Raw genomic sequence first — 25,825 nt, forward strand, 5'->3', positions numbered from 1 at the left:
AAAGGCATTGTAGCAAACTAAAAAAGAAATTTTAAGCGCAGCAGAGTAACCAGCTCACATACCTGTTAGCTCAGGTGAGTTTAAAAGGCTGCTGTTGATAACAAGGGCATTTGCTAAATAGATGGTGTGTGTGCAACAATATACTGAAAGGTCAATTATATTGTGCAGCTTATCTCACCACCTGTAGTTATTTAGGTGAAAGCTCCAAAATGCTTGCCTAATATGTCTGTTTATCTAAAAGGAAGTATAGAGGGAGAGCTAGATAGATAGCATTGCATTACATTACATTACATGGCAATGCAATGCACAGTTGCTGAAGTTGAACCAAAATGAGCTTGTCATCTGGCTTCTGCAACTTTTAACATGAAAAATCCAATGAGGAGAAGAAAAGCAAAGCGAAAGAGTCCATCCCAAAATCCGACAAACAAGCAAAATGAACAAAAAGCATTGAATTCAATTCTTTCTGATTTTAGAAACTGCATTAAAGAAGGGGTGCACCGGTCCTGGAGATACTGCAATACCAGGTCAATGCGTGGAGTGAACAGAGCAAGCTCTTTTTCCATCTCCCTGTTCTAAAAATCCATTTAATATATGGTCCCCAGATAGGGGACGTATCAGATATTAAACTGATAAGAACAGATACTACACTTGATCTTAGCCAAAAGGCCGAGAAGCGATAACCAGAATTGGTTTCCGACTACGGTGCCACCCAAGGATTCTGAAAAGTCCATTTGTGGAGATGGCCACCTGGACTCCCGTTAAGAAGACATGCTGTCAACCTCTAGATCCCTCACATGCCTGCACTTTTCGGCTTGCTGCTGCTGCAATCCACGCGTTTTAGATCTGCATAACTCCACCTCTTTTAGCACAGTACCCTCAACCCCCGGCTGTTCCCACCCGCCTCAACACCGTTGGAAGGGAGGAGAACCAATTAAGGCGGGGGGGGGGTGGAACGAGCAGCTGTCTACCCTTAGCAGGAGGGTTGCTGATTAATTACCTCTCCTGCTGCTGCTGCTGCTGGCTGTCCAGCAGCAGACTGAAGGTGGCTGCTGCTGTGCGCAGGTATATAAAGGCTCAGAGCCTATTATGACACGCGCAGCCAGCGTTCCATTGCCACATTCCGTCTACTGCAGGCGGGATACCTGGATGGCTGAATGTCACTGAGAAGCTCACAGAGACCGCCATAAGCAACAGTTTAAAAGAATGCCACAGACTAATCAACCAAACTTTTTGGGTTGGTTTCTCTTTTATAGTCTGCAGGCATTAAATGAAAGAAGTCAGTGTTCCAGCAGAGGGAGACAACGTTTCAGAAAAGGCATTGTAGCAAACCAAAAAAGAAATTTTAAGCGCAGCAGAGTAACCAGCTCACATACCTGTTAGCTCAGGTGAGTTTAAAATGTTGCTGTTGATAACAAGGGCATTTGCTAAATAGATGGTGTGTGTGCAACAATATACTGAAAGGTCAATTATATTGTGCAGCTTATCTCACCACCTGTAGTTATTTAGGTGAAAGCTCCAAAATGCTTGCCTAATATGTCTGTTTATCCAAAAGGAAGTATAGAGGGAGAGCTAGATAGATAGCATTGCATTACATTACATTACATGGCAATGCAATGCACAGTTGCTGAAGTTGAACCAAAATGAGCTTGTCATCTGGCTTCTGCAACTTTTAACATGAAAAATCCAATGAGGAGAAGAAAAGCAAAGCCAAAGAGTCCATCCCAAAATCCGACAAACAAGCAAAATGAACAAAAAGCATTGAATTCAATTCTTTCTGATTTTAGAAACTGCATTAAAGAAGGGGTGCACCGGTCCTGGAGATACTGCAATACCAGGTCAATGCGTGGAGTGGACAGAGCAAGCTCTTTTTCCATCTCCCTGTTCTAAAAATTCATTTAATATATGGTCCCCAGATAGGGGACGTATCAGATATTAAACTGATAAGAACAGATACTACACTTGATCTTAGCCAAAAGGCCGAGAAGCGATAACCAGAATTGGTTTCCGACTACGGTGCCACCCAAGGATTCTGAAAAGTCCATTTGTGGAGATGGCCACCTGGACTCCCGTTAAGAAGACATGCTGTCAACCTCTAGATCCCTCACATGCCTGCACTTTTCGGCTTGCTGCTGCTGCAATCCACGCGTTTTAGATCTGCATAACTCCACCTCTTTTAGCACAGTACCCTCAACCCCCGGCTGTTCCCACCCGCCTCAACACCGTTGGAAGGGAGGAGAACCAATTAAGGCGGGGGGGGGGTGGAACGAGCAGCTGTCTACCCTTAGCAGGAGGGTTGCTGATTAATTACCTCTCCTGCTGCTGCTGCTGCTGGCTGTCCAGCAGCAGACTGAAGGTGGCTGCTGCTGTGCGCAGGTATATAAAGGCTCAGAGCCTATTATGACACGCGCAGCCAGCGTTCCATTGCCACATTCCGTCTACTGCAGGCGGGATACCTGGATGGCTGAATGTCACTGAGAAGCTCACAGAGACCGCCATAAGCAACAGTTTAAAAGAATGCCACAGACTAATCAACCAAACTTTTTGGGTTGGTTTCTCTTTTATAGTCTGCAGGCATTAAATGAAAGAAGTCAGTGTTCCAGCAGAGGGAGACAACGTTTCAGAAAAGGCATTGTAGCAAACCAAAAAAGAAATTTTAAGCGCAGCAGAGTAACCAGCTCACATACCTGTTAGCTCAGGTGAGTTTAAAAGGCTGCTGTTGATAACAAGGGCATTTGCTAAATAGATGGTGTGTGTGCAACAATATACTGAAAGGTCAATTATATTGTGCAGCTTATCTCACCACCTGTAGTTATTTAGGTGAAAGCTCCAAAATGCTTGCCTAATATGTCTGTTTATCCAAAAGGAAGAATAGAGGGAGAGCTAGATAGATAGCATTGCATTACATTACATTACATGGCAATGCAATGCACAGTTGCTGAAGTTGAACCAAAATGAGCTTGTCATCTGGCTTCTGCAACTTTTAACATGAAAAATCCAATGAGGAGAAGAAAAGCAAAGCCAAAGAGTCCATCCCAAAATCCGACAAACAAGCAAAATGAACAAAAAGCATTGAATTCAATTCTTTCTGATTTTAGAAACTGCATTAAAGAAGGGGTGCACCGGTCCTGGAGATACTGCAATACCAGGTCAATGCGTGGAGTGGACAGAGCAAGCTCTTTTTCCATCTCCCTGTTCTAAAAATCCATTTAATATATGGTCCCCAGATAGGGGACGTATCAGATATTAAACTGATAAGAACAGATACTACACTTGATCTTAGCCAAAAGGCCGAGAAGCGATAACCAGAATTGGTTTCCGACTACGGTGCCACCCAAGGATTCTGAAAAGTCCATTTGTGGAGATGGCCACCTGGACTCCCGTTAAGAAGACATGCTGTCAACCTCTAGATCCCTCACATGCCTGCACTTTTCGGCTTGCTGCTGCTGCAATCCACGCGTTTTAGATCTGCATAACTCCACCTCTTTTAGCACAGTACCCTCAACCCCCGGCTGTTCCCACCCGCCTCAACACCGTTGGAAGGGAGGAGAACCAATTAAGGCGGGGGGGGGGGGGTGGAACGAGCAGCTGTCTACCCTTAGCAGGAGGGTTGCTGATTAATTACCTCTCCTGCTGCTGCTGGCTGTCCAGCAGCAGACTGAAGGTGGCTGCTGCTGTGCGCAGGTATATAAAGGCTCAGAGCCTATTATGACACGCGCAGCCAGCGTTCCATTGCCACATTCCGTCTACTGCAGGCGGGATACCTGGATGGCTGAATGTCACTGAGAAGCTCACAGAGACCGCCATAAGCAACAGTTTAAAAGAATGCCACAGACTAATCAACCAAACTTTTTGGGTTGGTTTCTCTTTTATAGTCTGCAGGCATTAAATGAAAGAAGTCAGTGTTCCAGCAGAGGGAGACAACGTTTCAGAAAAGGCATTGTAGCAAACCAAAAAAGAAATTTTAAGCGCAGCAGAGTAACCAGCTCACATACCTGTTAGCTCAGGTGAGTTTAAAAGGCTGCTGTTGATAACAAGGGCATTTGCTAAATAGATGGTGTGTGTGCAACAATATACTGAAAGGTCAATTATATTGTGCAGCTTATCTCACCACCTGTAGTTATTTAGGTGAAAGCTCCAAAATGCTTGCCTAATATGTCTGTTTATCCAAAAGGAAGTATAGAGGGAGAGCTAGATAGATAGCATTGCATTACATTACATTACATGGCAATGCAATGCACAGTTGCTGAAGTTGAACTAAAATGAGCTTGTCATCTGGCTTCTGCAACTTTTAACATGAAAAATCCAATGAGGAGAAGAAAAGCAAAGCCAAAGAGTCCATCCCAAAATCCGACAAACAAGCAAAATGAACAAAAAGCATTGAATTCAATTCTTTCTGATTTTAGAAACTGCATTAAAGAAGGGGTGCACCGGTCCTGGAGATACTGCAATACCAGGTCAATGCGTGGAGTGGACAGAGCAAGCTCTTTTTCCATCTCCCTGTTCTAAAAATCCATTTAATATATGGTCCCCAGATAGGGGACGTATCAGATATTAAACTGATAAGAACAGATACTACACTTGATCTTAGCCAAAAGGCCGAGAAGCGATAACCAGAATTGGTTTCCGACTACGGTGCCACCCAAGGATTCTGAAAAGTCCATTTGTGGAGATGGCCACCTGGACTCCCGTTAAGAAGACATGCTGTCAACCTCTAGATCCCTCACATGCCTGCACTTTTCGGCTTGCTGCTGCTGCAATCCACGCGTTTTAGATCTGCATAACTCCACCTCTTTTAGCACAGTACCCTCAACCCCTGGCTGTTCCCACCCGCCTCAACACCGTTGGAAGGGAGGAGAACCAATTAAGGCGGGGGGGGGGTGGAACGAGCAGCTGTCTACCCTTAGCAGGAGGGTTGCTGATCAATTACCTCTCCTGCTGCTGCTGCTGCTGGCTGTCCAGCAGCAGACTGAAGGTGGCTGCTGCTGTGCGCAGGTATATAAAGGCTCAGAGCCTATTATGACACGCGCAGCCAGCGTTCCATTGCCACATTCCGTCTACTGCAGGCGGGATACCTGGATGGCTGAATGTCACTGAGAAGCTCACAGAGACCGCCATAAGCAACAGTTTAAAAGAATGCCACAGACTAATCAACCAAACTTTTTGGGTTGGTTTCTCTTTAATAGTCTGCAGGCATTAAATGAAAGAAGTCAGTGTTCCAGCAGAGGGAGACAACGTTTCAGAAAAGGCATTGTAGCAAACCAAAAAAGAAATTTTAAGCGCAGCAGAGTAACCAGCTCACATACCTGTTAGCTCAGGTGAGTTTAAAAGGCTGCTGTTGATAACAAGGGCATTTGCTAAATAGATGGTGTGTGTGCAACAATATACTGAAAGGTCAATTATATTGTGCAGCTTATCTCACCACCTGTAGTTATTTAGGTGAAAGCTCCAAAATGCTTGCCTAATATGTCTGTTTATCCAAAAGGAAGTATAGAGGGAGAGCTAGATAGATAGCATTGCATTACATTACATTACATGGCAATGCAATGCACAGTTGCTGAAGTTGAACCAAAATGAGCTTGTCATCTGGCTTCTGCAACTTTTAACATGAAAAATCCAATGAGGAGAAGAAAAGCAAAGCCAAAGAGTCCATCCCAAAATCCGACAAACAAGCAAAATGAACAAAAAGCATTGAATTCAATTCTTTCTGATTTTAGAAACTGCATTAAAGAAGGGGTGCACCGGTCCTGGAGATACTGCAATACCAGGTCAATGCGTGGAGTGGACAGAGCAAGCTCTTTTTCCATCTCCCTGTTCTAAAAATCCATTTAATATATGGTCCCCAGATAGGGGACGTATCAGATATTAAACTGATAAGAACAGATACTACACTTGATCTTAGCCAAAAGGCTGAGAAGCGATAACCAGAATTGGTTTCCGACTACGGTGCCACCCAAGGATTCTGAAAAGTCCATTTGTGGAGATGGCCACCTGGACTCCCGTTAAGAAGACATGCTGTCAACCTCTAGATCCCTCACATGCCTGCACTTTTCGGCTTGCTGCTGCTGCAATCCACGCGTTTTAGATCTGCATAACTCCACCTCTTTTAGCACAGTACCCTCAACCCCCGGCTGTTCCCACCCGCCTCAACACCGTTGGAAGAGAGGAGAACCAATTAAGGCGGGGGGGGGGGAGGTGGAACGAGCAGCTGTCTACCCTTAGCAGGAGGGTTGCTGATTAATTACCTCTCCTGCTGCTGCTGCTGCTGGCTGTCCAGCAGCAGACTGAAGGTGGCTGCTGCTGTGCGCAGGTATATAAAGGCTCAGAGCCTATTATGACACGCGCAGCCAGCGTTCCATTGCCACATTCCGTCTACTGCAGGCGGGATACCTGGATGGCTGAATGTCACTGAGAAGCTCACAGAGACCGCCATAAGCAACAGTTTAAAAGAATGCCACAGACTAATCAACCAAACTTTTTGGGTTGGTTTCTCTTTTATAGTCTGCAGGCATTAAATGAAAGAAGTCAGTGTTCCAGCAGAGGGAGACAACGTTTCAGAAAAGGCATTGTAGCAAACCAAAAAAGAAATTTTAAGCGCAGCAGAGTAACCAGCTCACATACCTGTTAGCTCAGGTGAGTTTAAAAGGCTGCTGTTGATAACAAGGGCATTTGCTAAATAGATGGTGTGTGTGCAACAATATACTGAAAGGTCAATTATATTGTGCAGCTTATCTCACCACCTGTAGTTATTTAGGTGAAAGCTCCAAAATGCTTGCCTAATATGTCTGTTTATCCAAAAGGAAGTATAGAGGGAGAGCTAGATAGATAGCATTGCATTACATTACATTACATGGCAATGCAATGCACAGTTGCTGAAGTTGAACCAAAATGAGCTTGTCATCTGGCTTCTGCAACTTTTAACATGAAAAATCCAATGAGGAGAAGAAAAGCAAAGCCAAAGAGTCCATCCCAAAATCCGACAAACAAGCAAAATGAACAAAAAGCATTGAATTCAATTCTTTCTGATTTTAGAAACTGCATTAAAGAAGGGGTGCACCGGTCCTGGAGATACTGCAATACCAGGTCAATGCGTGGAGTGGACAGAGCAAGCTCTTTTTCCATCTCCCTGTTCTAAAAATCCATTTAATATATGGTCCCCAGATAGGGGACGTATCAGATATTAAACTGATAAGAACAGATACTACACTTGATCTTAGCCAAAAGGCTGAGAAGCGATAACCAGAATTGGTTTCCGACTACGGTGCCACCCAAGGATTCTGAAAAGTCCATTTGTGGAGATGGCCACCTGGACTCCCGTTAAGAAGACATGCTGTCAACCTCTAGATCCCTCACATGCCTGCACTTTTCGGCTTGCTGCTGCTGCAATCCACGCGTTTTAGATCTGCATAACTCCACCTCTTTTAGCACAGTACCCTCAACCCCCGGCTGTTCCCACCCGCCTCAACACCGTTGGAAGAGAGGAGAACCAATTAAGGCGGGGGGGGGGGGGGTGGAACGAGCAGCTGTCTACCCTTAGCAGGAGGGTTGCTGATTAATTACCTCTCCTGCTGCTGCTGCTGCTGGCTGTCCAGCAGCAGACTGAAGGTGGCTGCTGCTGTGCGCAGGTATATAAAGGCTCAGAGCCTATTATGACACGCGCAGCCAGCGTTCCATTGCCACATTCCGTCTACTGCAGGCGGGATACCTGGATGGCTGAATGTCACTGAGAAGCTCACAGAGACCGCCATAAGCAACAGTTTAAAAGAATGCCACAGACTAATCAACCAAACTTTTTGGGTTGGTTTCTCTTTTATAGTCTGCAGGCATTAAATGAAAGAAGTCAGTGTTCCAGCAGAGGGAGACAACGTTTCAGAAAAGGCATTGTAGCAAACCAAAAAAGAAATTTTAAGCGCAGCAGAGTAACCAGCTCACATACCTGTTAGCTCAGGTGAGTTTAAAAGGCTGCTGTTGATAACAAGGGCATTTGCTAAATAGATGGTGTGTGTGCAACAATATACTGAAAGGTCAATTATATTGTGCAGCTTATCTCACCACCTGTAGTTATTTAGGTGAAAGCTCCAAAATGCTTGCCTAATATGTCTGTTTATCCAAAAGGAAGTATAGAGGGAGAGCTAGATAGATAGCATTGCATTACATTACATTACATGGCAATGCAATGCACAGTTGCTGAAGTTGAACCAAAATGAGCTTGTCATCTGGCTTCTGCAACTTTTAACATGAAAAATCCAATGAGGAGAAGAAAAGCAAAGCCAAAGAGTCCATCCCAAAATCCGACAAACAAGCAAAATGAACAAAAAGCATTGAATTCAATTCTTTCTGATTTTAGAAACTGCATTAAAGAAGGGGTGCACCGGTCCTGGAGATACTGCAATACCAGGTCAATGCGTGGAGTGGACAGAGCAAGCTCTTTTTCCATCTCCCTGTTCTAAAAATCCATTTAATATATGGTCCCCAGATAGGGGACGTATCAGATATTAAACTGATAAGAACAGATACTACACTTGATCTTAGCCAAAAGGCCGAGAAGCGATAACCAGAATTGGTTTCCGACTACGGTGCCACCCAAGGATTCTGAAAAGTCCATTTGTGGAGATGGCCACCTGGACTCCCGTTAAGAAGACATGCTGTCAACCTCTAGATCCCTCACATGCCTGCACTTTTCGGCTTGCTGCTGCTGCAATCCACGCGTTTTAGATCTGCATAACTCCACCTCTTTTAGCACAGTACCCTCAACCCCTGGCTGTTCCCACCCGCCTCAACACCGTTGGAAGGGAGGAGAACCAATTAAGGCGGGGGGGGGGGGTGGAACGAGCAGCTGTCTACCCTTAGCAGGAGGGTTGCTGATCAATTACCTCTCCTGCTGCTGCTGCTGCTGGCTGTCCAGCAGCAGACTGAAGGTGGCTGCTGCTGTGCGCAGGTATATAAAGGCTCAGAGCCTATTATGACACGCGCAGCCAGCGTTCCATTGCCACATTCCGTCTACTGCAGGCGGGATACCTGGATGGCTGAATGTCACTGAGAAGCTCACAGAGACCGCCATAAGCAACAGTTTAAAAGAATGCCACAGACTAATCAACCAAACTTTTTGGGTTGGTTTCTCTTTTATAGTCTGCAGGCATTAAATGAAAGAAGTCAGTGTTCCAGCAGAGGGAGACAACGTTTCAGAAAAGGCATTGTAGCAAACCAAAAAAGAAATTTTAAGCGCAGCAGAGTAACCAGCTCACATACCTGTTAGCTCAGGTGAGTTTAAAAGGCTGCTGTTGATAACAAGGGCATTTGCTAAATAGATGGTGTGTGTGCAACAATATACTGAAAGGTCAATTATATTGTGCAGCTTATCTCACCACCTGTAGTTATTTAGGTGAAAGCTCCAAAATGCTTGCCTAATATGTCTGTTTATCCAAAAGGAAGTATAGAGGGAGAGCTAGATAGATAGCATTGCATTACATTACATTACATGGCAATGCAATGCACAGTTGCTGAAGTTGAACCAAAATGAGCTTGTCATCTGGCTTCTGCAACTTTTAACATGAAAAATCCAATGAGGAGAAGAAAAGCAAAGCCAAAGAGTCCATCCCAAAATCCGACAAACAAGCAAAATGAACAAAAAGCATTGAATTCAATTCTTTCTGATTTTAGAAACTGCATTAAAGAAGGGGTGCACCGGTCCTGGAGATACTGCAATACCAGGTCAATGCGTGGAGTGGACGGAGCAAGCTCTTTTTCCATCTCCCTGTTCTAAAAATCCATTTAATATATGGTCCCCAGATAGGGGACGTATCAGATATTAAACTGATAAGAACAGATACTACACTTGATCTTAGCCAAAAGGCCGAGAAGCGATAACCAGAATTGGTTTCCGACTACGGTGCCACCCAAGGATTCTGAAAAGTCCATTTGTGGAGATGGCAACCTGGACTCCCGTTAAGAAGACATGCTGTCAACCTCTAGATCCCTCACATGCCTGCACTTTTCGGCTTGCTGCTGCTGCAATCCACGCGTTTTAGATCTGCATAACTCCACCTCTTTTAGCACAGTACCCTCAACCCCCGGCTGTTCCCACCCGCCTCAACACCGTTGGAAGGGAGGAGAACCAATTAAGGCGGGGGGGGGGGGTGGAATGAGCAGCTGTCTACCCTTAGCAGGAGGGTTGCTGATTAATTACCTCTCCTGCTGCTGCTGCTGCTGGCTGTCCAGCAGCAGACTGAAGGTGGCTGCTGCTGTGCGCAGGTATATAAAGGCTCAGAGCCTATTATGACACGCGCAGCCAGCGTTCCATTGCCACATTCCGTCTACTGCAGGCGGGATACCTGGATGGCTGAATGTCACTGAGAAGCTCACAGAGACCGCCATAAGCAACAGTTTAAAAGAATGCCACAGACTAATCAACCAAACCTTTTGGGTTGGTTTCTCTTTTATAGTCTGCAGGCATTAAAAGAAAGAAGTCAGTGTTCCAGCAGAGGGAGACAACGTTTCAGAAAAGGCATTGTAGCAAACCAAAAAAGAAATTTTAAGCGCAGCAGAGTAACCAGCTCACATACCTGCTAGCTCAGGTGAGCTTAAAAGGCTGCTGTTGATAACAAGGGCATTTGCTAAATAGATGGTGTGTGTGCAACAATATACTGAAAGGTCAATTATATTGTGCAGCTTATCTCACCACCTGTAGTTATTTAGGTGAGAGCTCCAAAATGCTTGCCTAATATGTCTGTTTATCCAAAAGGAAGTATAGAGGGAGAGCTAGATAGATAGCATTGCATTACATTACATTACATGGCAATGCAATGCACAGTTGCTGAAGTTGAACCAAAATGAGCTTGTCATCTGGCTTCTGCAACTTTTAACATGAAAAATCCAATGAGGAGAAGAAAAGCAAAGCCAAAGAGTCCATCCCAAAATCCGACAAACAAGCAAAATGAACAAAAAGCATTGAATTCAATTCTTTCTGATTTTAGAAACTGCATTAAAGAAGGGGTGCACCGGTCCTGGAGATACTGCAATACCAGGTCAATGCGTGGAGTGGACAGAGCAAGCTCTTTTTCCATCTCCCTGTTCTAAAAATCCATTTAATATATGGTCCCCAGATAGGGGACGTATCAGATATTAAACTGATAAGAACAGATTTTTTGATTTTTGATTGAAGCTGCATCCAAGGCACTGAAAAATGTGACCGAAGTCACACCAAAACAGCGCACGAGGCGAGGATTCATGTGGACCCTTCCCGGAGGAGAGGGTCCCCAATAAACCATCCCCATCCCTCCGAGCCAGAAGGCCACAGCGAGGGTCAGGGATCTCCGATGCTCTCCCTAGCCGAAGCCGGAGAAGAGCCGTTTTCGTGCTCCCAGCTTCCATCTAGGCTGCCACCCTAGTGGAGCTGGAGCCTGTGTTGGTTTCTCAGCCCAAAGCTGACCGGACCTCCGACCGGGTTTATAAAAATTCCCCTTCCTAGCCCGGAGGCCAGGAATAGGGGGGGTTGCTCAGAAAGTATGATTGGCAAAGGTGCGGCGTGCTACGAAGCCAAGTCTTTCTGGGGTTCCCAGTCCCAGTAAGCTTGGACTCCCACCAGGGCGCCTACTCCTGGGGCACATTGCTCCAAAGCCCTCACACTTACCCAGCCTAGTGACTTCGATCCTGGAGGGCCATGTTTTCCATCAGATAACTCTATGAGCCACCTGGCGTACTAACAAGTGCACCAAACCAGTGTGTAATATGCATCAATTTACTAGGGCAGCCCAAGGACAAAACTGCCTTTTCAAAAGATACTACACTTGATCTTAGCCAAAAGGCCGAGAAGCGATAACCAGAATTGGTTTCCGACTACGGTGCCACCCAAGGATTCTGAAAAGTCCATTTGTGGAGATGGCCACCTGGACTCCCGTTAAGAAGACATGCTGTCAACCTCTAGATCCCTCACATGCCTGCACTTTTCGGCTTGCTGCTGCTGCAATCCACGCGTTTTAGATCTGCATAACTCCACCTCTTTTAGCACAGTACCCTCAACCCCCGGCTGTTCCCACCCGCCTCAACACCGTTGGAAGGGAGGAGAACCAACTAAGGCGGGGGGGGGGGTGGAACGAGCAGCTGTCTACCCTTAGCAGGAGGGTTGCTGATTAATTACCTCTCCTGCTGCTGCTGCTGCTGGCTGTCCAGCAGCAGACTGAAGGTGGCTGCTGCTGTGCGCAGGTATATAAAGGCTCAGAGCCTATTATGACACGCGCAGCCAGCGTTCCATTGCCACATTCCGTCTACTGCAGGCGGGATACCTGGATGGCTGAATGTCACTGAGAAGCTCACAGAGACCGCCATAAGCAACAGTTTAAAAGAATGCCACAGACTAATCAACCAAACTTTTTGGGTTGGTTTCTCTTTTATAGTCTGCAGGCATTAAATGAAAGAAGTCAGTGTTCCAGCAGAGGGAGACAACGTTTCAGAAAAGGCATTGTAGCAAACCAAAAAAGAAATTTTAAGCGCAGCAGAGTAACCAGCTCACATACCTGTTAGCTCAGGTGAGTTTAAAAGGCTGCTGTTGATAACAAGGGCATTTGCTAAATAGATGGTGTGTGTGCAACAATATACTGAAAGGTCAATTATATTGTGCAGCTTATCTCACCACCTGTAGTTATTTAGGTGAAAGCTCCAAAATGCTTGCCTAATATGTCTGTTTATCCAAAAGGAAGTATAGAGGGAGAGCTAGATAGATAGCATTGCATTACATTACATTACATGGCAATGCAATGCACAGTTGCTGAAGTTGAACCAAAATGAGCTTGTCATCTGGCTTCTGCAACTTTTAACATGAAAAATCCAATGAGGAGAAGAAAAGCAAAGCCAAAGAGTCCATCCCAAAATCCGACAAACAAGCAAAATGAACAAAAAGCATTGAATTCAATTCTTTCTGATTTTAGAAACTGCATTAAAGAAGGGGTGCACCGGTCCTGGAGATACTGCAATACCAGGTCAATGCGTGGAGTGGACAGAGCAAGCTCTTTTTCCATCTCCCTGTTCTAAAAATCCATTTAATATATGGTCCCCAGATAGGGGACGTATCAGATATTAAACTGATAAGAACAGATACTACACTTGATCTTAGCCAAAAGGCCGAGAAGCGATAACCAGAATTGGTTTCCGACTACGGTGCCACCCAAGGATTCTGAAAAGTCCATTTGTGGAGATGGCCACCTGGACTCCCGTTAAGAAGACATGCTGTCAACCTCTAGATCCCTCACATGCCTGCACTTTTCGGCTTGCTGCTGCTGCAATCCACGCGTTTTAGATCTGCATAACTCCACCTCTTTTAGCACAGTACCCTCAACCCCCGGCTGTTCCCACCCGCCTCAACACCGTTGGAAGGGAGGAGAACCAATTAAGGCGGGGGGGGGGGGGGGAACGAGCAGCTGTCTACCCTTAGCAGGAGGGTTGCTGATTAATTACCTCTCCTGCTGCTGCTGCTGCTGGCTGTCCAGCAGCAGACTGAAGGTGGCTGCTGCTGTGCGCAGGTATATAAAGGCTCAGAGCCTATCATGACACGCGCAGCCAGCGTTCCATTGCCACATTCCGTCTACTGCAGGCGGGATACCTGGATGGCTGAATGTCACTGAGAAGCTCACAGAGACCGCCATAAGCAACAGTTTAAAAGAATGCCACAGACTAATCAACCAAACTTTTTGGGTTGGTTTCTCTTTTATAGTCTGCAGGCATTAAATGAAAGAAGTCAGTGTTCCAGCAGAGGGAGACAACGTTTCAGAAAAGGCATTGTAGCAAACCAAAAAAGAAATTTTAAGCGCAGCAGAGTAACCAGCTCACATACCTGTTAGCTCAGGTGAGTTTAAAAGGCTGCTGTTGATAACAAGGGCATTTGCTAAATAGATGGTGTGTGTGCAACAATATACTGAAAGGTCAATTATATTGTGCAGCTTATCTCACCACCTGTAGTTATTTAGGTGAAAGCTCAAAAATGCTTGCCTAATATGTCTGTTTATCCAAAAGGAAGTATAGAGGGAGAGCTAGATAGATAGCATTGCATTACATTACATTACATGGCAATGCAATGCACAGTTGCTGAAGTTGAACCAAAATGAGCTTGTCATCTGGCTTCTGCAACTTTTAACATGAAAAATCCAATGAGGAGAAGAAAAGCAAAGCCAAAGAGTCCATCCCAAAATCCGACAAACAAGCAAAATGAACAAAAAGCATTGAATTCAATTCTTTCTGATTTTAGAAACTGCATTAAAGAAGGGGTGCACCGGTCCTGGAGATACTGCAATACCAGGTCAATGCGTGGAGTGGACAGAGCAAGCTCTTTTTCCATCTCCCTGTTCTAAAAATCCATTTAATATATGGTCCCCAGATAGGGGACGTATCAGATATTAAACTGATAAGAACAGATACTACACTTGATCTTAGCCAAAAGGCCGAGAAGCGATAACCAGAATTGGTTTCCGACTACGGTGCCACCCAAGGATTCTGAAAAGTCCATTTGTGGAGATGGCCACCTGGACTCCCGTTAAGAAGACATGCTGTCAACCTCTAGATCCCTCACATGCCTGCACTTTTCGGCTTGCTGCTGCTGCAATCCACGCGTTTTAGATCTGCATAACTCCACCTCTTTTAGCACAGTACCCTCAACCCCCGGCTGTTCCCACCCGCCTCAACACCGTTGGAAGGGAGGAGAACCAATTAAGGCGGGGGGGGGGGGGGGTGGAACGAGCAGCTGTCTACCCTTAGCAGGAGGGTTGCTGATTAATTACCTCTCCTGCTGCTGCTGCTGCTGGCTGTCCAGCAGCAGACTGAAGGTGGCTGCTGCTGTGCGCAGGTATATAAAGGCTCAGAGCCTATTATGACACGCGCAGCCAGCGTTCCATTGCCACATTCCGTCTACTGCAGGCGGGATACCTGGATGGCTGAATGTCACTGAGAAGCTCACAGAGACCGCCATAAGCAACAGTTTAAAAGAATGCCACAGACTAATCAACCAAACTTTTTGGGTTGGTTTCTCTTTTATAGTCTGCAGGCATTAAATGAAAGAAGTCAGTGTTCCAGCAGAGGGAGACAACGTTTCAGAAAAGGCATTGTAGCAAACCAAAAAAGAAATTTTAAGCGCAGCAGAGTAACCAGCTCACATACCTGTTAGCTCAGGTGAGTTTAAAAGGCTGCTGTTGATAACAAGGGCATTTGCTAAATAGATGGTGTGTGTGCAACAATATACTGAAAGGTCAATTATATTGTGCAGCTTATCTCACCACCTGTAGTTATTTAGGTGAAAGCTCCAAAATGCTTGCCTAATATGTCTGTTTATCCAAAAGGAAGTATAGAGGGAGAGCTAGATAGATAGCATTGCATTACATTACATTACATGGCAATGCAATGCACAGTTGCTGAAGTTGAACCAAAATGAGCTTGTCATCTGGCTTCTGCAACTTTTAACATGAAAAATCCAATGAGGAGAAGAAAAGCAAAGCCAAAGAGTCCATCCCAAAATCCGACAAACAAGCAAAATGAACAAAAAGCATTGAATTCAATTCTTTCTGATTTTAGAAACTGCATTAAAGAAGGGGTGCACCGGTCCTGGAGATACTGCAATACCAGGTCAATGCGTGGAGTGGACAGAGCAAGCTCTTTTTCCATCTCCCTGTTCTAAAAATCCATTTAATATATGGTCCCCAGATAGGGGACGTATCAGATATTAAACTGATAAGAACAGATACTACACTTGATCTTAGCCAAAAGGCCGAGAAGCGATAACCAGAATTGGTTTCCGACTACGGTGCCACCCAAGGATTCTGAAAAGTCCATTTGTGGAGATGGCCACCTGGACTCCCGTTAAGAAGACATGCTGTCAACCTCTAGATCCCTCACATGCCTGCACTTTTCGGCTTGCTGCTGCTGCAATCCACGCGTTTTAGATCTGCATAACTCCACCTCTTTTAGCACAGTACCCTCAACCCCCGGCTGTTCCCACCCGCCTCAACACCGTTGGAAGGGAGGAGAACCAATTAAGGCGGGGGGGGGGGGTGGAACGAGCAGCTGTCTACCCTTAGCAGGAGGGTTGCTGATTAATTACCTCTCCTGCTGCTGCTGCTGCTGGCTGTCCAGCAGCAGACTGAAGGTGGCTGCTGCTGTGCGCAGGTATATAAAGGCTCAGAGCCTATTATGACACGCGCAGCCAGCGTTCCATTGCCACATTCCGTCTACTGCAGGCGGGATACCTGGATGGCTGAATGTCACTGAGAAGCTCACAGAGACCGCCATAAGCAACAGTTTAAAAGAATGCCACAGACTAATCAACCAAACTTTTTCGGTTGGTTTCTCTTTTATAGTCTGCAGGTGTGACACCCCAGGGGTCTGGTTGCCACAGTGATAGAGATATTACGTCTGAGAGCAGGTGGGAGGTCCTTTGGTCAGGGATCCTGTGCATGCCACACCTCCTGCCCAGTCTTGGGAGGGGAAGAACTTCCCCTGTATAAACCCTGGGCTGAGGCAGGGTTAGTGAGACAAGGAGAGTGGAGACAAGAAGCAGCATAGGAAACAGCAGAGTTACAAGGAGTCAGGGGCTGGCAGCTGCAGAGCTCGCCCTGACTAAGAAGATTCTTTACCGGACCCGGAGTCCGAGGCTGTGGGGACTAACTCCTACCCAGCAGCAGAATCCGTCAGGCAGGGGATTTCAGGTCCTCTGGCCCAGAAGCCCGAAGGCACGGTCACACGCGTGGGACCAGCACCGCCATCGTGGAGCGGAAGCCATTAGAAGGCCCCGAGTCACCGGCCATACGGGTGAGCACCACACGGTACACTCAGGGACGTGGGCTACTTACATCAGCTTCTAGCAAGGTAGCCAGAAGAGTACAGTCAGTTTGGGAGGCCTACAACTACGCCTGGCCAGGGGAGATCTCATCTGCTCAAAGACTGACCAGGCCCCGTTTGCTAGCAAGTACTCCGGGAGGGTCTATCGTTGTTACCAGTAAAGACCCTGAACTACACCGTACCGTCTCTGAGTGGTTCCTGCTACCCCCATCATCCACGTCGGCTGCCCTGAGGCCATACCCCTCCCGTTGGGGGTTATACTATCACGCTGCACAATCCTACCACCGGCCTCAGCGGTCTGCCCTGCAGCAGCAGCTCCCTGGCTGCACTCAACGGGTGGCGTAGTCATCAACCATTTACCGCTAACAGACTGCCGTCCAGTTTGACTCCCTGGGCACGGACCGGGTCACCGCCACGAGACTACAACCCTCAACAGATCCGGCTCCGGGTAAGCTCACGCGTGCGCAACGCAGCGCGACACAGGCCCAGGGGCGCGTCAACTTTGGCGTAGTCGGCAGGATTTCGTGCCCGCAACCACCGGGTACTGCGTGCCTGAAAAGCAAAGACTGTTCAAACTTACCAGTGGTGAAGATTCCCGCTATCCGTGGAGGTTTCCCGCCATCCGGCGCCATCTTCTACCTTCTTCCCGCCATCCGCGAAGTTTTCCCGCCATCCGGCGCCATCTTCGACCTTCTTCCCGCCATCCGTGGAGTTTTCCCGCCATTGGACGCCATCTTGAGGACGCCGCGCGGGAAGAAGAGGGGCGTGGACTCCGAAAGCGCGCGAGAACTGAAGCCCCGCCTCACGTCCGGACGTTGCGTAAGGTCCTGGAAGGAGCCCAGCAGACGCCGACGTCACCGGAGCGCGACGGAAGGTCCTCAACCCTGACGATCCACTGCGGAGCCGCGGCCTACGGAACAGGATCATCGCAAGGTAGGCCACGGTCCACTAGGGGGGAGGAAGATGTCGGATACGGAGGAGAGCTTCACTGCCTCAACCCCCGCCAGCGCCACCGCTGCTGCAGTTATGCCCTTCACCATGCCCTATATCCCGGTAGCAGCTTGGCTACCCCAGTACTCAGGGGAGTCACATACCCTGCATGACTTTAGAGAAAAGCTGGATAGCCTCTTCCAGGTGTACCCCCTCACAGAAGAGCAAAAAGTGAGCATCCTGGTGGCCCAACTAACCGGGGCAGCCAAAAGGGAAGTAAAATCCTGGCCACCTGGGAGGAAGACTGTCGCAGGGATACTAACCCGGCTGAAGGACACCTTTGATACCCGCACCTCAGCTGAGATTAAGCTTAGATTCTACGGGTGCAAGCAGCGAGCGCATGAGAGTATAAGGGACTATGCACTAAACCTACAAGAGGCCCTTAGGGCCATAAAGCAGACCGACCCTGATGGGGTGGGAAACGAGGACAGGCTGTTGACTGAACAATTTATAGAGGGTTTATATTGCAATGCCCACCGAACCCAGTTGCGGGCAATGGCCTTACAGGATCCCCATCTGGACTTTGCACAGTTCAAGGACAGAGCCATCCGGGTGCTCCGAGAGCCGGCACCGGGTGGCGTTGTGACCCACAGGCGCCCAGCTATCACTTACCACCAGGAGGCGGCGCCCTTGTCGGCAGGGCCTGTGGGAGCTGATGCGCAGGCTTTGGACAATGACCCGGCTCCAGACCTACGCCATCAGGTCCAAGAGCTAGCTAAGAGCGTTGCTGCGCTAACCCGAACTGTGCAGTCTTTACAGGTTTCCACCCCAGGGAAGATCCAGCTGGCATCCGGACCGGAGGACATCCCGTGGCGTCGACCATGGAGGACCCCACCGGCCAGAGGAAGACCCAGTGACCGATACAGCGAGGACGGACGACCCATCTGCCGCCGCTGCAATCAACCCGGACATATGGAAAGGTACTGTTCTTTAAACGGGCACAACCTGGGGTAGAGGGCCAACCCCCAGGAAAAAGATCACCAGGCCCATCGAACTGGCGCGACAGATATGTGGGAGGACGTCCAGTCTTGCCTGTGGTACTGGATGGCATTCCCATGAGTGCCCTACTGGACACCGGGTCACAGGTCACCACCATCCCGTACGTGCTCTTCAAGCAGTACTGGAATGACTCGGATATTACCCGCTACCCTGACGACGACTTGAGTATCATCGCCAGCAATGGTCAGCCCGTGCCACAGATCGGATTTAAAGAGGTGACCATCAAAATTGGTAGAGTCGAACTGGCCGCACAGGGACTGATCATTGTAGATATTGACAAACATGAGAGTCACCCAAAAATAACTCTAGGAACTAATGTAATTGAAAATTGTCTTGCAGAGGTGATTTTCCTTTTACAGCAGGTTGCCAAGAATGCCAGCTCCGGCGAGCAGCGGGTGCTCCAGAAAGAGATCCGGGCACTGATGCAACGGCAACAAGTGGAACTCTCCGGCGGTGAGATTGGTAGCGTAAGAATGTGTGACCCTTTTCCTATTGCCATGCCCCCAAAAAGTGAAATGATGATTTGGTGCCGGGCAGCTATTGGTCTGAGAGGTAGAGATTACCAGGCAATGGTAGAACCAGTTTACTCAGACAGTAGGCCCACCATTTTGACAGCACGGGGGGTGGTCAATGTACGCCATGGGAGGGTGCCCGTTCGCATAATAAATATCGGGGAGAGGGAAGTGTACCTGCCCCGGTATGCCACGCTAGCCAAATTATATACCACTAATCAAAATTCTATACAATCTGTGGAACCCTTGCCTCCATCTCACCCGGAGGAAGGTAACGGCTCTAAGAAAGACATGGAGGACTGGTGTCAGCAACTACATCTGGGTACTGACTCCACTCCCTCACATCAGAAACAAGGAGTCTATCGGGTGGTTCAAGAGTATGAGAGAGTGTTTAGTAAACACCCGTTAGACTTCGGGCGAGTCAAGGGGGTAGAACATCGCATCCCCACGGGAGATCATCCTCCCATAAAAGAGAGGTATCGACCCGTACCCCCTGCACATTACCAACACGCCAAGGGGATGCTTAGAGACATGAAGGAGGCTGGGGTAATCCGGGATAGTTGTAGCCCCTGGGCAGCCCCATTAGTTTTAGTCAAAAAGAAAGACAACACTATGAGGATGTGTGTAGATTACCGGAAAATCAACCGTATCACACACAAGGATGCGTACCCCTTACCAAGGATAGAGGAGTCATTGGCTGCTTTAAGATCTGCTAACTTCTTCTCTACCTTGGATCTCACTAGCGGGTACTGGCAGGTTCCTGTAGCAGAGGCGGACCGGGAGAAGACCGCATTCACCACCCCGATGGGACTTAGCGAGTTCACCTGCATGCCGTTCGGACTCTGCAACGCACCAGGAACCTTCCAACGCCTAATGGAGTGTTGTCTGGGCCACAGAAACTTCGAGACGGTCCTGTTGTACCTGGACGATGTCATCGTATATTCCAAGACGTATGAGGACCACCTGAAACACCTGGCGGGAGTGTTCGAGGCTCTGGCGAGTAACGGCCTAAAGGTGAAACCCTCCAAGTGTCACCTCCTGAAACCAAAGGTGCAGTACCTGGGACACGTGGTGAGCGCTGACGGAGTGGCTCCCGACCCTGATAAGATCACCGCAATTAAGGGATGGCCAAGCCCCTCCAGCGTAAAAGAAGTGCGGCAGTTCCTCGGGTTGGTAGGCTACTACCGAAGGTTTATTCCCGGTTTCACCAAAAAGGCAGCACCTATGCAGGACCTCCTGATAGGCCAGTCCCGGAAGGCCAAGAACCAGAAGCCGCCCTTCAAATGGGAGGAGCTGGAAGAAGAGTCCTTCCGCCAGCTGAAGATGGCCCTCACGGGGGACGAAATCCTGGCGTACCCGGATTATAGTCAGCCCTTTATCCTCTACACCGACGCCAGTAACATCGGGCTAGGAGCCGTACTGTCCCAAATTCAGCAGGGGAGAGAACGAGTAATCTCCTATGCCAGCCGAAAACTGCGACCCACCGAAAGGAACCCCGAAAATTACAGCTCATTTAAGCTAGAGTTCCTGGCCGTGGTATGGGCAGTCACCGAGCGCTTTAGGCATTACCTCGCTTCTTCCCGGTTCACCGTATACACGGATAACAACCCGTTGACACACCTGGACACGGCAAGACTCGGTGCCCTGGAGCAGAGGTGGATGGCCCGTCTGTCCAACTACGAGTTCACAATCAAATACCGGGCAGGACGCTCCAATACTAACGCGGACGCCCTGTCCAGGATGCCCAACCTGCCGGACGAAGGAGAAGATCCGGAGGGACTGGAAGAAGTTGAACTCCCTGCGTTCCACCGTCATGGGACTATCCAGTATTCCCACCGGGTAAGGGGTAAGCAGGCTGCTACGTTGAACCCCTTACCCCACTACAACTGGGCGGAAACGCAAGACAGCGACCCTGCCGTCCGACTGGTGAAGGAGATGCTGACTCGGCCGGAGGCTCGCCCTGAACCAGACGCTCCGGAGGAAGCCAAACAACTATGGGCGGAGAAGAGTCGACTATTCCTTTACAAGGGGAAGTTGTGCCGCAGAATGGTCAACTCCCGGACGCATGAACTACTCTGGCAAGTAGTGGTGCCACGAAGAGACGCAGCCATGGTGATGGAGGCATACCACGACGGAGCTGGACACTTCGGGTGGAAAAAGCTGGAGTTCCTGCTGCGCGAGCGGTTCCACTGGGTAGGCATGAGGGGAACCATCGAGAAGTGGTGCAGAGACTGTGGCCCGTGCAATCTGAGAAGGAAGGACCGGGCCAGCCAGAAGACTCCCCTGCAGTCCATCGTCACCCGGCAACCGTTGGAACTGGTAGCCTTGGATCATGTAAAACTGACCCCAAGCAGAAGTGGCTACGTCTACGCGTTAACCATCGTGGATCATTACTCCCGGTTCTTGGTTGTCGTCCCCGTCAAGGACTTAACGGCTCAAACAGCAGCTAGAGCCTTCCAGCAGCACTTCTGCCGTCCACACGGGTACCCGGACCAAGTGCTGACGGACCAGGGACCTGCCTTTGAAGCGGAGGTCTTTCAGGAATTCTGCAATCTGTATGGCTGCCGGAAGATAAGGACGACACCCTACCATCCGCAGACTAATGGACTTTGTGAAAAAATGAACCAGGTGGTAATGGATCTTCTAAAAACGTTGCCCCTGGAAGAACGCAGTCTGTGGCCTGAAAAGTTGCCCGATCTGGTGGACCTATACAACCACATCCCGGTAGGTTCCACCAACTGTACCCCGGCTTACCTAATGAGGGCAAGACCTGGTAAGTTACCTGTTGACCTGGAAATGGGAGTCCTGACCCCCGAGGACACTTCACCAGAAACAGACTGGGACACAGAGAGGCAGCAGCAGTACCGGAGAGTACAGGAGAGCGTGGAGCGAAGTCTCTGTCAGGCTAGGGAAAGACAAGAGAAAACTTACAACCAGTATGCTCCCGCTGTTCCCCTGGTACCCGGAGAGCAGGTCTTGAAGAGGAAGAGACGGCTCCACAAGTTGGACGACCAGTGGGAGAAGGACCCGTACACCGTACTGCCCTCAAGCCACGAGAACCCGAAGGTCTGTACCATCAGTAAAGACGGAGGGGAAACCACAGCCATTGTATCCCGGGACCACCTGAAGAAGTGTCCCGAACAACTGAGGAACCCTGAAGAGGAACAAGAAGACCATCGACCCGTGGGAGAAAGGGAAGATATGGTTAGTACCGGGCTCGGGGACTTCCCTCGGTCTTGGACTCAAGTCAATGGTGCAGTTGTGGTACCCGTACTCACCTTCCTCCAACCATCATCCCAAGAACCTACGGAGCAACGGGTGGAGCTGGAAAAACAGCCGGTCCAGGAGGCAGAAGACTCCACACAAGTAGAACAGGAGAATCAACCCTCTGCTTATAGTGAGCCTGCCGTACCCCTAGTGAGACAAAGAGCCGGTAGACAGCTGCCCAGTTTACCCTTGACAGCTCCTACACCCTGTAGTTCAGGGCCAGACAGTCAGCTCCGTAGGTCCACTAGGGCCACTAGAGGCCAGTTACCCGCACGCTGGAGAATTTGAAGTGTAAAAATAGTTTTATTTATGTTTATCTGTGTATTGTTGCTTGTGTATAATTTTGTGTTTCCAGTTGTTTTTAGGAAACCTTGGTGGATTTACCGGGAATCCTTGTATATAGTTGGAGCGTAACCCAGGATGGACTAGAGACTGTTAAGGACTCGGGGTAGGACAGACCCCTACCTGGTTACGTCTCCCTGTGTTGGTGAAATGGACACCTTTGCTTTTCTTCAAAGACTACACCCGGTTGCGGATATGCCGTGACCATCTTATTGTGTTTCCTTATTGTATTTTATTGTTATTGTTATACCTTGGTATATTTTTCTAAAAAAAAAAAAGTGTTTAGTCCCGGAGTACTAAATTTCACTAGGGGGGAATGTGACACCCCAGGGGTCTGGTTGCCACAGTGATAGAGATATTACGTCTGAGAGCAGGTGGGAGGTCCTTTGGTCAGGGATCCTGTGCATGCCACACCTCCTGCCCAGTCTTGGGAGGGGAAGAACTTCCCCTGTATAAACCCTGGGCTGAGGCAGGGTTAGTGAGACAAGGAGAGTGGAGACAAGAAGCAGCATAGGAAACAGCAGGGTTACAAGGAGTCAGGGGCTGGCAGCTGCAGAGCTCGCCCTGACTAAGAAGATTCTTTACCGGACCCGGAGTCCGAGGCTGTGGGGACTAACTCCTACCCAGCAGCAGAATCCGTCAGGCAGGGGATTTCAGGTCCTCTGGCCCAGAAGCCCGAAGGCACGGTCACACGCGTGGGACCAGCACCGCCATCGTGGAGCGGAAGCCATTAGAAGGCCCCGAGTCACCGGCCATACGGGTGAGCACCACACGGTACACTCAGGGACGTGGGCTACTTACATCAGCTTCTAGCAAGGTAGCCAGAAGAGTACAGTCAGTTTGGGAGGCCTACAACTACGCCTGGCCAGGGGAGATCTCATCTGCTCAAAGACTGACCAGGCCCCGTTTGCTAGCAAGTACTCCGGGAGGGTCTATCGTTGTTACCAGTAAAGACCCTGAACTACACCGTACCGTCTCTGAGTGGTTCCTGCTACCCCCATCATCCACGTCGGCTGCCCTGAGGCCATACCCCTCCCGTTGGGGGTTATACTATCACGCTGCACAATCCTACCACCGGCCTCAGCGGTCTGCCCTGCAGCAGCAGCTCCCTGGCTGCACTCAACGGGTGGCGTAGTCATCAACCATTTACCGCTAACAGACTGCCGTCCAGTTTGACTCCCTGGGCACGGACCGGGTCACCGCCACGAGACTACAACCCTCAACAGATCCGGCTCCGGGTAAGCTCACGCGTGCGCAACGCAGCGCGACACAGGCCCAGGGGCGCGTCACAGGCATTAAATGAAAGAAGTCAGTGTTCCAGCAGAGGGAGACAACGTTTCAGAAAAGGCATTGTAGCAAACCAAAAAAGAAATTTTAAGCGCAGCAGAGTAACCCGCTCACATACCTGTTAGCTCAGGTGAGTTTAAAAGGCTGCTGTTGATAACAAGGGCATTTGCTAAATAGATGGTGTGTGTGCAACAATATACTGAAAGGTCAATTATATTGTGCAGCTTATCTCACCACCTGTAGTTATTTAGGTGAAAGCTCCAAAATGCTTGCCTAATATGTCTGTTTATCCAAAAGGAAGTATAGAGGGAGAGCTAGATAGATAGCATTGCATTACATTACATTACATGGCAATGCAATGCACAGTTGCTGAAGTTGAACCAAAATGAGCTTGTCATCTGGCTTCTGCAACTTTTAACATGAAAAATCCAATGAGGAGAAGAAAAGCAAAGCCAAAGAGTCCATCCCAAAATCCGACAAACAAGCAAAATGAACAAAAAGCATTGAATTCAATTCTTTCTGATTTTAGAAACTGCATTAAAGAAGGGGTGCACCGGTCCTGGAGATACTGCAATACCAGGTCAATGCGTGGAGTGGACAGAGCAAGCTCTTTTTCCATCTCCCTGTTCTAAAAATCCATTTAATATATGGTCCCCAGATAGGGGACGTATCAGATATTAAACTGATAAGAACAGATACTACACTTGATCTTAGCCAAAAGGCCGAGAAGCGATAACCAGAATTGGTTTCCGACTACGGTGCCACCCAAGGATTCTGAAAAGTCCATTTGTGGAGATGGCCACCTGGACTCCCGTTAAGAAGACATGCTGTCAACCTCTAGATCCCTCACATGCCTGCACTTTTCGGCTTGCTGCTGCTGCAATCCACGCGTTTTAGATCTGCATAACTCCACCTCTTTTAGCACAGTACCCTCAACCCCCGGCTGTTCCCACCCGCCTCAACACCGTTGGAAGGGAGGAGAACCAATTAAGGCGGGGGGGGGGTGGAACGAGCAGCTGTCTACCCTTAGCAGGAGGGTTGCTGATTAATTACCTCTCCTGCTGCTGCTGCTGCTGGCTGTCCAGCAGCAGACTGAAGGTGGCTGCTGCTGTGCGCAGGTATATAAAGGCTCAGAGCCTATTATGACACGCGCAGCCAGCGTTCCATTGCCACATTCCGTCTACTGCAGGCGGGATACCTGGATGGCTGAATGTCACTGAGAAGCTCACAGAGACCGCCATAAGCAACAGTTTAAAAGAATGCCACAGACTAATCAACCAAACTTTTTGGGTTGGTTTCTCTTTTATAGTCTGCAGGCATTAAATGAAAGAAGTCAGTGTTCCAGCAGAGGGAGACAACGTTTCAGAAAAGGCATTGTAGCAAACCAAAAAAGAAATTTTAAGCGCAGCAGAGTAACCAGCTCACATACCTGTTAGCTCAGGTGAGTTTAAAAGGCTGCTGTTGATAACAAGGGCATTTGCTAAATAGATGGTGTGTGTGCAACAATATACTGAAAGGTCAATTATATTGTGCAGCTTATCTCACCACCTGTAGTTATTTAGGTGAAAGCTCCAAAATGCTTGCCTAATATGTCTGTTTATCCAAAAGGAAGTATA

General features: G+C 48.5%; 13 non-coding genes and 1 pseudogene across 13 annotated transcripts; all 14 read right to left on the reverse strand.

Moving 5' to 3' along the window:
* Positions 1–487: 487 nt before the first annotated feature.
* Positions 488–678, reverse strand: LOC141218141 (U2 spliceosomal RNA). Its single transcript, XR_012286901.1, has one exon. It is a non-coding gene; the product is annotated as a U2 spliceosomal RNA (small nuclear RNA).
* A 1,120-nt stretch (positions 679–1,798) lies between these two features.
* Positions 1,799–1,989, reverse strand: LOC141218477 (U2 spliceosomal RNA). Its single transcript, XR_012287173.1, has one exon. It is a non-coding gene; the product is annotated as a U2 spliceosomal RNA (small nuclear RNA).
* Positions 1,990–3,109: 1,120 nt separating this feature from the next.
* LOC141217939 (U2 spliceosomal RNA) lies at positions 3,110–3,300 on the reverse strand. The gene has a single exon (XR_012286708.1). It is a non-coding gene; the product is annotated as a U2 spliceosomal RNA (small nuclear RNA).
* Positions 3,301–4,417: 1,117 nt separating this feature from the next.
* On the reverse strand, positions 4,418–4,608 carry LOC141217941 (U2 spliceosomal RNA). The gene has a single exon (XR_012286710.1). It is a non-coding gene; the product is annotated as a U2 spliceosomal RNA (small nuclear RNA).
* Positions 4,609–5,728: 1,120 nt separating this feature from the next.
* Positions 5,729–5,919, reverse strand: LOC141218117 (U2 spliceosomal RNA). The gene has a single exon (XR_012286879.1). It is a non-coding gene; the product is annotated as a U2 spliceosomal RNA (small nuclear RNA).
* A 1,124-nt stretch (positions 5,920–7,043) lies between these two features.
* Positions 7,044–7,234, reverse strand: LOC141218118 (U2 spliceosomal RNA). Its single transcript, XR_012286880.1, has one exon. It is a non-coding gene; the product is annotated as a U2 spliceosomal RNA (small nuclear RNA).
* Positions 7,235–8,358: 1,124 nt separating this feature from the next.
* Positions 8,359–8,549, reverse strand: LOC141217943 (U2 spliceosomal RNA). Its single transcript, XR_012286711.1, has one exon. It is a non-coding gene; the product is annotated as a U2 spliceosomal RNA (small nuclear RNA).
* A 1,122-nt stretch (positions 8,550–9,671) lies between these two features.
* Positions 9,672–9,862, reverse strand: LOC141218176 (U2 spliceosomal RNA). The gene has a single exon (XR_012286934.1). It is a non-coding gene; the product is annotated as a U2 spliceosomal RNA (small nuclear RNA).
* A 1,122-nt stretch (positions 9,863–10,984) lies between these two features.
* On the reverse strand, positions 10,985–11,173 carry LOC141218343 (U2 spliceosomal RNA). Its single transcript, XR_012287095.1, has one exon. It is a non-coding gene; the product is annotated as a U2 spliceosomal RNA (small nuclear RNA).
* A 524-nt stretch (positions 11,174–11,697) lies between these two features.
* Positions 11,698–11,813, reverse strand: LOC141218414 (U2 spliceosomal RNA; annotated as a pseudogene).
* A 1,121-nt stretch (positions 11,814–12,934) lies between these two features.
* Positions 12,935–13,125, reverse strand: LOC141217944 (U2 spliceosomal RNA). Its single transcript, XR_012286712.1, has one exon. It is a non-coding gene; the product is annotated as a U2 spliceosomal RNA (small nuclear RNA).
* A 1,122-nt stretch (positions 13,126–14,247) lies between these two features.
* Positions 14,248–14,438, reverse strand: LOC141217945 (U2 spliceosomal RNA). The gene has a single exon (XR_012286713.1). It is a non-coding gene; the product is annotated as a U2 spliceosomal RNA (small nuclear RNA).
* A 1,125-nt stretch (positions 14,439–15,563) lies between these two features.
* Positions 15,564–15,754, reverse strand: LOC141217946 (U2 spliceosomal RNA). The gene has a single exon (XR_012286714.1). It is a non-coding gene; the product is annotated as a U2 spliceosomal RNA (small nuclear RNA).
* Positions 15,755–24,752: 8,998 nt separating this feature from the next.
* On the reverse strand, positions 24,753–24,943 carry LOC141217947 (U2 spliceosomal RNA). Its single transcript, XR_012286716.1, has one exon. It is a non-coding gene; the product is annotated as a U2 spliceosomal RNA (small nuclear RNA).
* Positions 24,944–25,825: the final 882 nt, after the last annotated feature.

Source organism: Phyllobates terribilis, unplaced genomic scaffold, assembly GCF_046119375.1.
Source record: "Phyllobates terribilis strain yellow unplaced genomic scaffold, ASM4611937v1 Scaffold_249__1_contigs__length_2872098, whole genome shotgun sequence".
Taxonomy (NCBI): domain Eukaryota; kingdom Metazoa; phylum Chordata; class Amphibia; order Anura; family Dendrobatidae; genus Phyllobates; species Phyllobates terribilis.